The sequence below is a fragment of the Salvelinus namaycush genome, chromosome 9 (genome assembly GCF_016432855.1).
Source record: "Salvelinus namaycush isolate Seneca chromosome 9, SaNama_1.0, whole genome shotgun sequence".
Lineage (NCBI taxonomy): Eukaryota > Metazoa > Chordata > Actinopteri > Salmoniformes > Salmonidae > Salvelinus > Salvelinus namaycush.
The window spans coordinates 48377223-48390711 of record NC_052315.1 but is presented as its reverse complement, the minus strand read 5'-3'; the positions used below and the strand labels follow the sequence as shown (position 1 = coordinate 48390711).

Genomic DNA, 13489 nt, shown 5'->3' with positions numbered 1-13489 from the left:
GCCTGTGCAAAAACAAAATACCTCCAGGCCCCCGTCAAACAAACCGTGTGGCTGTTATTCTCATTAAGCCCCCCTGAAAAGAGGAGAAAATAAGTGAAATATTAGGGTAACGGTGCTAGATAGATTTGTACGAATGGATGGAGGGGAATGGAAAATCTACGCTCCATATGCGATAGAGGCATCACCTCTGAGTCACACAGTAATGTTACAGTAGCTGACTTGGTTTATTATCTGGCTTCAATCTGCTCAATCTGGGTTGATTATCTTCTGCATCCCAAACAGCACCATAATCCCTATATAGTGCACTACCTTTGACCAAAACCCTACGGGACACAACCATGGTTTATTATGCACTGCAAAGGGAATAGGGTGCCATTTGGGACACAACCATGGCCTCAATCTCTTCGATCTGTGTTGATTCTCCGTATTCTAAGAAAGCTGTGGTGCGTACACATGTATTCAGGCACTATCATGGTTACCACAGTTACCACAGCACTAAAGAATCCCTGACCTGACTCTCTGTGCGTTCCACTTTTATAAGGAACCCTGATAACTAGATAGAAATGTAGGTTTCATTGCTGTTGTTTTTAATGTTACCCTCTGTCTTGAAACAAACTGGTACACCTTAGTGTTGCGGGTTGATGGTTGGCTGACTTGGAGTTGGCCCACATTGTGACATGTTGTTCTCAAATCAGATGTTATTGGTCACATACACATGGTTAGCAGATGTTATTGCGAGTGTAGAGATATGCTTATGCTTCCAGGTCCGACGGTGCAGCAGTATGTAACAGGTAATATAGTATCTAACAATTCCACAACAAAACCTAAAACAGACACAATCTAGTAAAGGAATGGGATGAGAATATATAAGTATAAAATATATGGATGAGCAGTGACAGAGCGGCTAAGATGCAATAGATAGTAAAGAATAGATAGTGAAGGATACAGTATACAGTATACACATATGAGATGAGTAATGGGAGATATGTAAACATTCTTAAAGTGGCATTATTAAAGTGACTAGGGTTCCATTTATTAAAGTGGCCAATGATATCAAGTCTGTAGGTAGGCAGCCGCCTCTCTGTGCTAGTGATGGCTGTTTAGCAATCTGATGTCCTTGAGATCTTTTTGGCCTTCCTGTGACATCGGGTGTTATAGGTGTCCTGGAGGGCAGGTAGTTTGCCCCCGAAGATGCGTTGTCGTACCACCCTCTGGAGAGCCCTGCGGTTATGGGTGGTGCAGTTGCCGTACCAGGCGGTGATACAGCCCGACAGGATGCTCTCAATTGTGCACCTGTAAACATTTGTGAGGGTTTTGGTGACAAGCCAAATTGTTTCAGCCTCCTGAGGTGGGTGGACCATTTTCAGTTTGTCGGTGATATGTACACAGAGGAACTTAAAACATTCCACCTTCTACACTGCTGTCCCGTCGATGTGGATAGGGGGGTGCTCCCTTTGCTGTTTCCTGAAGTCCACGATCATCTCTTTTGTTTTGCTGACATTGAGTGAGAGGTTATTTTCCTGACACCACACTCCGAGGGCCCTCACCTCCTCCCTGTAGGCTGTCTCCTCATTGTTGATAATCAAGCCTACCACTGTAGTGTCGTCTGCAAACTTGATGATTGAGTTGGAGGCATGCATGGCCACTCAGTCATGAGTGAACAGGGAGTACAGGAAAGGGCTGAGAACGCACCCTTGTGGGGCCTCAGTGTTGAGGATCAGCGGAGTGGAGATGTTGTTTCATACCTTCACCACTTGGGGGCGGCCCGTCAGGAAGTCCAGGACCCAGTTGCACAGGGCGGGGTCAAGACCCAGGGTCTCAAGCTTAATGATGAGTTTGGAGGGTACTATGGTGTTGAATACTGAGCTGTAGTCAATGAACAACATTCTTACATAGGTATTCCTCTTGTCCAGGTGGGATAGGGCAGTGTGATGGCGATTGCATCATCTGTGGACCTATTGGGGCTGTAAGCAAATTTAAGTGGGTCTAGGTTAACAGGTAGGGTGGTGGTGATAGGATCCTGGACTAGTCTCTCAAAGCACTTCATGATGACAGAAGTGAGTGCTACAGGGCGATAGTCATTTTGTTCAGTTACCTTAGCTTTCTTGGGACAGGATCAATGGTGGCCATCTTGAAGCATGTGGGGACAGCAGACTGGAATAGGGATTGATTGAATATGTCTGTAAACACACCAGCCAGCTGGTCTGCGCATGCTCTGAGGATGCGGCTAGGGATGCCGTCTGGGCCGGGCAGCCTTGCAAGGGTTAACACGTTTAAATGTTTTACTCACGTCAGCCATGGAGAAGGAGAGCCCACAGTCTTTGGTAGCGTGCTGTGTCGGTGGCACTGTATTGTCCCCAGAGAATGCAAAGAAGTTGTTTAATTTGTCTGGGACCAAGGCGTCAATGTTCGCGATGGGGCTGGTTTTCTTTTTGTAATCCGTGATTGTCTGTAGACCCTGCCACATACGTCTCGTGTTTGAGCCGTTGATTTGCGATTCCACTTTGTCTCTACACTGACACTTTGCTTGTTTGATTGCCTTGCAGAGGGAATAGCTCCACTGTTTGTATTTGGTCATGTTTCCAGTCACCTTGCCATGATTAAATGCAGTGGTACGTGCTTTCAGTTTTGCGCGAATGCTGCCATCAATCCACGGTTTCTGGTTAGGGAAGGTTTTAATAGTCACAGTAGGTACAACATCTCCTATACACTTCCTTATAAACTTGCTCACTGAGTCAGCGTATATGTCAATGTTATTGTCTGAGGCTACCCGGAACATATCCCAGTCCACTTGGTCGAAGCAATCTTAAAGCGTGGAATCTGATTGGCCAGACCAGCGTTAGATAGACCTAAGCACGGGCGCTTCCTGTTTTAGTTTCTGCCTATAGGAGGCGAGCAACAAGATGTACTCATGGTCAGATTTGCCTAAAGGAAGGTGGGGGAGGGCCTTGTATGCATCGCGGAAGTTAGAGTAGCAGTGGTCGAGTGTGTTACTCGCTCGTGTACTGCAATCGATATGCTGATAGAATTGAGGTAGCCTTGTTCTCAGATTAGCTTAGTTAAAATCCCTAGCTAAAATAATGCAGCCTCAGGATATATGGTTTTCAGTGTGCATAAAGATACCTTGATGGCCGTCTTGGTATCCGCTTCCGGGGGGGATACACACGGCTGTGACAATAACCGAGGATAGTTCCCTTGGGAGATAATACGGTCGGCATTTGATTGTGAGGAATTCTAGGTCAGGTGAACAAAAGGACTTGAGTTCTTGTATGTTGTTACAATTACACCATGAATCGTTAATCAAGAAACATACACCCCCGCCCATCTTCTTAACAGAGCGATGTTTGTTCCTGTCGGCGCGATGCACTGAAAATCCGGTTGGCTGTACGGATTCCGACAGCATGTCCCCAGCTAGCCATGTCTCTGTGAAACAGAGTATGTTACAATCCCGGATATCTCTTTGGAAAGCAACTCTTGCCCTAATTTTGTTGACTTTGTTAACTAGGGACTGGAAATTAGCGAGTAATATACTCGGGAGCGGTGGGTGGTGTGCGCGTATCCGAAGCCTCACTAGAAGACCGCTCCGGCACCCTCTCCTCCGGCGGCGTTGTTTTGGGTCGCCCTCTGGAATCAGTTCAAATGCCCTGGGAGGTGCAGACAAAGTATCCGCTTTGGGAAAGTCGTATTCCTGGTCGTAGTGCTGGTTTCCTGGTAAGTTGACGTCTCTCTGATATCCAATAGTTCTTCCCGGCTGTATGTAATAACACTTAAGGTTTTCTGGGCTAACAATGTAAGAAATAATACATTAAAAAAACTAAATACTGCACAGTTTCCTAAGGACTTGAAGCGAAGCTTCCATCTCTATCGGCGCCATCTTGCCATCTCTATGAACCACAACAAATCCGTTTTACACACAAGTGGCCTCTGATGTTATGTGGACAGGTAGTGCTTTGTTATGGTGTTATCTTTCAACGTAGGTAGCAAGGCACACAGGTTTAGTCATGACTCCCTTAGGAGAAATGCACACTCAAGCAAAACACACACATACACTGCTCTAACACTTTATCTCAAATCTCAACCAAACAAAATCCCTCTCTATCCCTCTCAACCCCCTCTACACCAGACCACTGTATCTGTATCAGCTAAGCTACAACCAACCCCCACCCCCTGACATCAAGCGCACGACGCACACACACACCATCTCGCCTTTCAGTTTCCCTTTCACTGACCCCCTCCTGGTGTGACCTGTGATGAGGTTGGTGCTCTATACAACCTCAGGGAGGGCTAGGGTCAGAAGAGACAACAGGAGAGGAGGGATCAGATCGGCGTGAGGGATGAGGAAGGAAAAAGGACACAGGTAGATGGTGTCCTCATAATATGCCTCAATATCATGTCAACTACCAATAACATTGTTGTTATACATTTCTGATTTGAAAGTTTCGATTTGGAGACTTTGAAAATGTTTTGTGGAATTTATAGTGCTTAGAATTTCAGCGAATTTTCTCAATAGACTTGAATAGAAATGGGATCAATCTTGGTACAACTATGGATCAAATAAGCGTGGCTCAACGCATGCACTGAGTTTGTCCCTTTTCAAACAATCTTATTTCCTTTCCATTCCAACCACTAATCTAATACCTAAAGCCCCAGAGAAGACTGACTGGATGACAGTGCACCAGGCAAGACAAGACAGGGACTTGTACTGTGTTTAACAACATGGGGTATAATTTCTAATGATTTAGTATAGGGGATAATGCTCTAGTCCCCTAATGCTCCAGCTGTTGCCTCTTAAATTCTTTACAGTAACCAGGATGAGATGAGGCATTCTCTAGGAAGAGACAGTATGAGACACGGTATTATTTTGACCCACAACATGGGGTCGCCGGAGAAGAGAGGGAGATAGAGAGAGAGGGATCACTGTTTCCAAAGAGAACACCCCTGGATATATGAATGCCTGAACAGTAATTTGAGCGGGCCTGTCATCATTCACCACCACAGCAGCTCTGTGTTTGTTCAGTAGAGAAAAGGGAAAGAGGAAAATAAAACTTTGATCCGTGTACAATTTCATCTCCTGACTTTGGGTAGCCTGACTGCACAGACCCATAGCTGACTGTCAGCCCGTAAAATATAGTAGGACTGTGGTTGAAATAGGAGTCCATAATATACTCCACATATGCAGTATACTGTACACATACAGTACGCATGCTGACGTGCACACATGCACAACCACACACTTGCAGGCACGTACAGTACAAACACACACACTCGTGATCCTCTTTCCATAGATTTCATACCAACAAGGTCTAGAAGAGGAGATAAACAACTCTTCCATAGACCAACAATGAGATCTGGGGCCTCGACAACGGCATGAGAGAAAGGAGACAGAGAAGGAAAGAAAAATGTCCAGCATTGACTTGATATCTGTTTCTCAGATCTGGAGTAAAGCCGAGGCTCAAGTAATCTCAGCTTTCCCACAAACATGAAAGGAATGTTTTTTTTTCTTTTACGATCTGCAGGGAAAAGCTGGCACGGTCAGAAAACCAAAGGAGCCGAGAAAAAAGAGGGATGGAGCAATAGATCTGAGTTAGTGTGAATTTTCACATTACTACGCCCAGGGCCCATTCACATCCAGTGAAGGGGGCCAGGGAGCAGAGTGAGATTGCCAAGGGTTTGTCGGGAGAGGTTGATGGGGAAGTGGCGTTTGCGGTTGGACAGGGTTCGCTTCACTAGAGGATCCACTAGACTAGCCAGACACCGGTTGGTAAGGAATCATAAAGTTCCATGTCAACACAGCCCAGGTCTGCCTTTCCCATCCCCTGTGTTATAATGCACTATACGTGTATCGTAAGTATCATTATAAATACACTACGGCGTTATGTGTGTGCGCCTCATAGAAAGTGTGACCGATCCCTTAACCAGCCAGACACATGTTGGAGGAATTCATACATGGGGGTGCTCCATGTCAACTGAAGACCTAGTCTGGTCTGCCTTTCCCATCTCTTACCCTTTTAGCAGCATGGCCAAAGCCCAGCTTGAGGGGATGCCTGAGAGGGGCAAGAATGAGGCCTTCCGTTTCCACCTGGCTAGTTAAAGATTTTTTTGTGACCCAATACAGCTACACTTGTCGGTGTTATCTTTCTATCTTAGCTAACATGTATGTACAGCTTGAGTCCTTAGCTTCTTGGTAACACTTAGTATCTTATATGACAGCTTTGTTTGGCATCGTTAGCCCTTGGTCAGGATACTGAACACGTTCCAGAGAGTTTACAATTGCACTATGGTTGCTGTCTCCATCTTGGGAGTACAGGGTTGCCAGTTCAGTGATAATCAGAGCTAACTACCCACCTCTGCTGCTACAATATCAACTAACAAGTAATTGTATTCACAGTTGCTCCCTCCCAACCCACAGTCATTCAGATCAGTCTACCAACACAGGCCAAGCGAGAGGAGACATTTATGAAACAATGAATCTTTTCCATATAATGAGTAGTGGTTGACTGAGGTTTCCCCTAATTCACAGGATATTTGTCTAAACTCTCCAGGGGACCATTTTACCTTCTAGACCCGTGTAGTTGCTCCCTGTCGAAAAGTGAACACACACACACACACACACTCGCCAGACTCAATTGTGATTGCTTGCTTTTGTTCGATCATCAAGTGCAGGTTGTGTGTGAGTGAACAGGGCCCGTGTGTGTGTGTGTGTGTGTGTATGTGTGTGCCTGTGTGTGCATGACTGCATGCGTACGTGCATTTGTGTGTGTGTGCATGCTTGCGTGCGTGTGTGTGTGTAAACAAGGCCTGCAGGGTCAGAGAGAGTGTGTGTGTGTGTGTGTGTGTGTGTGTGTGTGTGTGTGTGTGTGTGTGTGTGTGTGTGTGTGTGTGTGTGTGTGTGTGTGTGTGTGTGTGTGTGTGTGTGTGTGTAAATAAGGCCTGCAGGGTCAGAGAGAGTGTGTGTGTGTGTGTGTGTGTGTGTGTGTGTGTGTGTGTGTGTGTGTGTGTGTGTGTGTGTGTGTGTGTGTGTGTGTGTGTGTGTGTGTGTGTGTGTGTGTGTGTGTGTGTGTGTGTGTGTAAACGAGGCCTGCAGGGCCAGAGTGTGTGTGTGTTTGCACTCCATCTGGGTTATTGCTCAACACCGACTAGAGTTTGGAAGTCTGTCCAGGGGAACTGAACTGCTAACAGGAAGTTTCTGTAACACTTAAAACCAGCCCTGCTATTCCACCCATGGCTACTGTGATTAGCAACAATGATGCTCATGGGAATTGGAGTTCAATCACTTTGTTAGAGCCAAAGTACTAACGAGTCATTGAAAGGTTTATTAAAACACTTCCAGGTTCCGGAGAGTTGAGCGTGGAGCAAAATAGTCTGGCCACTGTGCGTCTGCCTCTGCTCCTGCTTGCCCTTCGGGGTCCAGACCAGGTTACTGTAAATGCACGTTGTGACAACTGTACGATGTATTCCATGTGTACCCCCGTACATACAACTAATACCACTTGAAACTGCCGATGTAAAATGGGCTTTATGAATACATTTGATTGATTGATTGATATATATATATTCCACTCCTGCCGTGATATGTAAAAACCTGCCACCTAATAAAATGTTTTAGCAGAAAGGACATGTGACTGTGGTGCAGAAAGGCCACTAGAAATATGTGTTTGGGGTCATTTTCGGGGCCATGGGTACTTTGGGCTTGATGTTTGTCTGTGTAGGATGTCTTTACTCAAGGACGTGTTTGCTTTAGTGGCCAACAAGATAAATATACAATATCAATGGCCCCTAACCACGCGACAGACATTTACACTTGACTGTCAACTCTGGGCAGAGTTGAACTGGTTTTGTCCATGCCACAGCTGTGTGTGCACCAGGAGACTTCGAAGCACCTTCAGGAGGCCTTTGTTGAAAACACACAAAAAGTTCCATAAGGAACACCAGATTGCTATATATAGGAAGCATGGGGACTGACTGACAATAACTCCCTGCGACTCCATTATCACATCAAGAAACACTTCGAGAACTCGTCCGCACCACTTCCCAAATCTCCAGTTAGACGTGAAGAGACGGAAATGACGACCATAGCAGAAATCTGGGCCAGTTTTTCTCCACGCTAGTCGTGTTAGAGGACAGAAGTGCCATGTCGATGCCGAGAGGGGAAAGAGGAGAGAAAAAGAAGAGATGCCGGAGGATACAGGGACGGCAGGTAGCCAAGTGGTTAGAGTGTTGGGCCAGTAATCGAAAGGTTGCTGGATTGAATCCCCGAGCTGACAAGGTAAAAATCTGTCCCTGAACAAGGCAGTTAACCCACTGTTCCCCGGTAGGCTGTCATTGTAAATAAGAATTTGTTCTTAATTGACTTGCCTTGTTAAATGTAAAAACAATTAAAATACCTGAACTAACTTCCACCACTTTAGCTTATAGACTGTGTCCCACCTGGCACCCTATTCTCTATGTAACTGGTGTGAAATGTTTAGCTGGGTGCACGCTAATAGCGCTTCAATTGGTGACTTCACTTGCTCTGAGACCTTGAATCAGTGTTTTCTTTTGTGGAGCGATAGGTGATGGTGCTTTGAGGGTGACTGTTGTCAATGTTTGCAGAGGGTCCCTGGTTCGAGCCCAGGTAGGGGTGAGGAAAGGGACGGAAGCTATACTGTTACATTGATGCTGTTGACCCAGATCACTGGTTGCTGTGGAAAAGGAGGAGGTCAAAAGGGGGGTGAGTGTAACTGGTGTGAAATGGCTAGCTAGTTAGCGGGGTGTGTGCTAATAGCGTTTCAATCGGTGACGTCACTTGCTTTGAGACCTTGAAGTAGTTGTTTCCCTTGCTCTGCAAGGGCCGTGGCTTCTGTGGACTGATGGGTAACGGTGCTTCGAGGGTGACTGTTGTCAATGTGTGCAGAGGGTCCCTGGTTTGAGCCCAGGTAGGGGCGAGGAGAGGGACGGAAAGCAGAGCTGTTACACCTATATAGTGCACTATGGGCCCTGGTCAAATGTAGTGCACTACAGTAGATAGGGAATAGGGTGTCATTTGGGACTTTGCCTTTATTCTTCTGTTCTGGATGAGGGCCCTTGTTTCACTCCTACTAGAACGCAGCACCTTCTTGTCTCTCTGTTTACCATTATGTCAGACTAGAAAAGATGGAGGATGCATTACCATAAAAGTGATTGAGTGTGTGAATGTATCTAAGTTTGTTTTTAGGGTAGTGGTACCCTTACAAAATAACATGTGAAAAGAAACACATCTGGTTTTCGGACATGTTTATTTTTAACATGTTTATTTTTAATCTACGTCTGGTCTCCCATCCCATCCCTGCTTAGCTTCAGAGGCTTCAGAGGCAAACTAGCAGTGGGATGCAGGGTGCTACAGTATGTTGCTTGAATAAATGTTCCAAAAAGGCAGCGAAAGCAAAGGAGGAGGCGTTTTATTTATCATAAATGTTTCACAAAAAAAAAAAAAAACATTTTGAAATTATTTCCTTGCAATATTTGGTTTTGCTTTCAATACTTTTGGGTTTATGTTTTGCTTTCAGTATCATTATTATTCTTTTTGTTTGCAATACTAACAATTTTGTTCTTGACGTCAGACGTTTTTCTTGATATTTATGGCACAAAAGTACCTCACTCACTAGAGGATTACAACACATACTACACTATTACTCTCTTACACTATTATTCCCTGCCACAGTTTCAGTAAAGAGCTGAGGGATGGGGCTGGAGAAATGCAACCACTCTCAAATCTATAGACAACGCTGGATGCAAGGACTGACCATCCATGATATCAAAATGATAGTTTTAACCATGTGGTTGTTCCTATTTACTTTTTTTTACAAACATTGGAGTAAAACAAGATTATATTTTGGGTCCTGATGGGGTACGACAGTTGAATTAAGCTCATGAGACATTTATACATTATGTTCTTCATAATAAACACATATCATTCATTTACAAGTCCAAAAATGGATGTAGCAACTAAGGATTGCACCTTTAACAGGCAGCGACCTTCATACAGCAGAACTACAGTGTGTCGCCATTTGAACGTAAACCATTAACATCATTTCAACCCCACATTTGAATCTGCAATTCCACATGTGAAAGTGACATTTTTAAAGTTGGTGTTTTCTTACATGTGAAACTGCTAATTTCATTTTCACGTGATTGTTTTTCACAAGTTAACTTGCAATTCGACATGTTTAAATGAGATTTTCACATGTGGAGTTTTCTTAAATGTGAAACGGCAAATGTGATTTTCACATGTCAAAGTTTTTAACATGTGAAACCGCAAATTGCACACGTGAAAATGCAATTCACACGTGAGGTGAAAACATGTTATTCTTCTCACATGTGAAAAGGTTGTGTGAACTCAAAATGTATACATGTGAAAATATAGTTTCACGTGTGAAATTTAAGCTCAACATGTGAAAGGGATGTGCCATGAAATCCGATATTGTATAACAAACAAATGGAGAAATTACAGGGGGGGAAAGTTACAGGTGTTGCACCTGACCCTGCCTTCACAGACTGGTTGAGCTATCATGAGTTGGCTGGACAAAAATGTAATCTCTCAGTATGGAATAGTGTAAAGCTGTCACTCTACCATCCTTTGTACCATATTCACTAATGGGTTGGATACAGTGCCTTGCGAAAGTATTCATCCCCCTTGGCGTTTTTCTTACAACCTGTAATTTAAATGGATTTTTATTTGGATTTCACGTAATGGACATACACAAAATAGTCCAAATTGGTGAAGTGAAATGCAAAAGAGATCTTGTTTCAAAAAATTCGAACAAATATAAAACAGAAAAGTGGTGCGTGCATATGTATTCACCCCCTTTGCTATGAAGCCCCTAAATAAGATCTGTTGCAACCAATTACCTTCAAAAGTCACATAATTGGTTAAATGAAGTCCACCTGTGTGCAATCTAAGTGTCACATGATCTGTCACATGATCTCAGTATATATACGTGTTCTGAAAGGCCCCAGAGTCTGCAACACCACTAAGCAAGGGGCACCACCAAGCAAGCAGCGCCATGAAGACCAAGGAGCTCGCCAAACAGGTCAGGGACAAAGTTGTGGAGAAGTACAGATCAGGGTTGGGTTATAAAAAAATATACGAAACTTTGAACATCCCACGGAGCACCATTAAATCCATTATTAAAAATGGAAAGAATATGGCACCACAACAAACCTGCCAAGAGAGGGCCACCCACCAAAACTCACGGACCAGGCAAGGAGGGCATTAATCAGAGAGTCAACAAAGAGACCAAAGATAACCCTGAAGGAGCTGCAAAGCTCCACAGCGGAGATTGGAGTATCTGTCCATAGGACCACTTTAAGCCGTACACTCCACAAAGCTGGGCTTTATGGAAGAGTGGCCAGAAAAAAAGCCATTGCTTAAAGAAAAAAATAAGCAAACACGTTTGGTATTCGCCAAAAGGAATGTGCGAGACTCCCCAAACATATGGAAGAAGGTACTCTGGTCAGATGAGACTAAAATTTAGATTTTTGGCCATAAAGGAAAACGCTATGTCTGGCGCAAATCCAACACCTCTCATCACCCCGAGAATACCATCCCCACAGTGAAGCATGGTTGTGGCAGTATCATGCTGTGGGGATGTTTTTCATTGGCAGGGACTGGGAAACTGATAAGAATTGAAGGAATGATGGATGGCGCTTAATACACTGAAATTCTTGAGGGAAACCTGTTTCAGTCACCTTCCAGCAGGACAAGTTATTTATTTTTATTTATTTATTTATTTAACCTTTATTTAACCAGGTAAGCAAGTTGAGAACAAGTTCTAATTTACAATTGCGACCTGGCCAAGATAAAGCAAAGCAGTTCGACACATACAACAACACAGAGTTACACATGGAGTAAAACAAACATACAGTCAATAATATTGTAGAAAAGTAAGTATATATACAATGTGAGCAAATGAGATGAGATAAGGGAGGTAAAGGCAAAAAAAGGCCATGGTGGCAAAGTAAATACAATATAGCAAGTAAAACACTGGAATGGTAGATTTGCAGTGGAAGAATGTACAAAGTAGAAATAGAAATAATGGGGTGCAAAGGAGCAAAATAAATAAATACAGTAGTGGAAGAGGTAGTTGTTTGGGCTAAATTATAGATGGGCTATGTACAGGTGCAGTAATCTGTGTTTGGACCATGATTGTTCCTTGGTAATGTGGACACCGAGGAACTTGAAGCTCTCAACCCACTCCACTACAGCCCTGTTGTGTCACGAATCCCGCTTCCTGAGTCTGTTTTTGCCTGTGTTCTGTCCTGGAGTGTTTTTCCGGTGTCCTGGAACGCACCCTGTCTGGTTGCCGGGCGACGTAGCTAGTTGGGAGATCTCTGATTACCCGCACCTGTATCCCATCAGCTATCTGCACACCTGGTCCTGATCATCACCCCTCCACTTCATAAGCTCTGACCTGACATCCATTCCCTGCCGGATCGTTAGCCATGAACAGTATGTTGTGCCAGCGTATCATCCTCCAGTTTGATAGAGTTTGTTTTGTTGTTTTGTACGTCTTGCTTGCCTTGAACTTACCTCCGTTTGTTCTGTCTACAGTCATTCACCCGGAACACTCACCCCATCCCTGCCTGGTCGTCGGTGGCTTCTGTTACTCCCTTGGATCTGCCTATTCACTCCCATCAACTCACCTCCGCTGCCCGCTCCGCCACCTGGATCTTTCTACCTCTACGTTTAAACTTGTAAATAAATACTCACCTTCGTCCTACTCTCCTTGTCCTGGTCTGCTTCTGGGTTCTACTTTAGAAAACCGTGACAGAACGATCCGGCCAAGGATGAACCCAGCGGACCTGGACTCCGTTTGCCATGCCATTACCCATCAGGAGAAGATATTGGGACAACACAGCACGGCGCTACAGGAGATAGCGTTTTCAGTCCGGAACTTCTCTGCTAGCTTGACGAGTATCCAGGATCAGCTCAGTTTGCCGGCGGATCATCCACCACCTGTTTCACCCCTCTCACCTGCCGCTTCTGGAGCGGTTTCCTTCCGTGAGCCCAAGGTTCCGACGCCTGATAAGTACGAAGGGGATTTGGGAAGATGCCGTTCATTTCTTATGCAGTGTGGTTTAGTTTTTGATCTGCAGCCCTACTCTTACGCCACAGATAAGGCTAGGATAGCTTTTGTTATTGAACTGCTGCGTGGTAGAGCTCTGGAATGGGCTTCAGCCGTTTGGGAACGACAGGACACCTGCATGGCGTCATACCAGGAGTTCACGGCAGAGATGAGAAAGCTTTTTGACCATCCAGTCCGAGGTAAGGACGCAGCTAAGCGTTTGTTCTCTCTTCGCCAAGGAGCTCGCAGTGTGGCAGACTTTGTGATCGAATTCAGGACATTGGCTGTGGAGAGTGGTTGGAATGAGGAGTCACTACAAGCGGCTTTTTACCAGGGGTTGTCGGAGCAACTCAAGGACGAGCTGATCTCCTATACAGAGCCTAGTGACCTGGACAGTTTGGTCACAT

The 13489-nt window shown here is 44.8% G+C and overlaps 1 protein-coding gene across 1 annotated transcript in view; it reads left to right on the top strand.

Moving 5' to 3' along the window:
- Nucleotides 1-13489, top strand: part of met (MET proto-oncogene, receptor tyrosine kinase) — an 84647-nt gene that overhangs the window by 37065 nt on the left and 34093 nt on the right. The window lies entirely within an intron of this gene.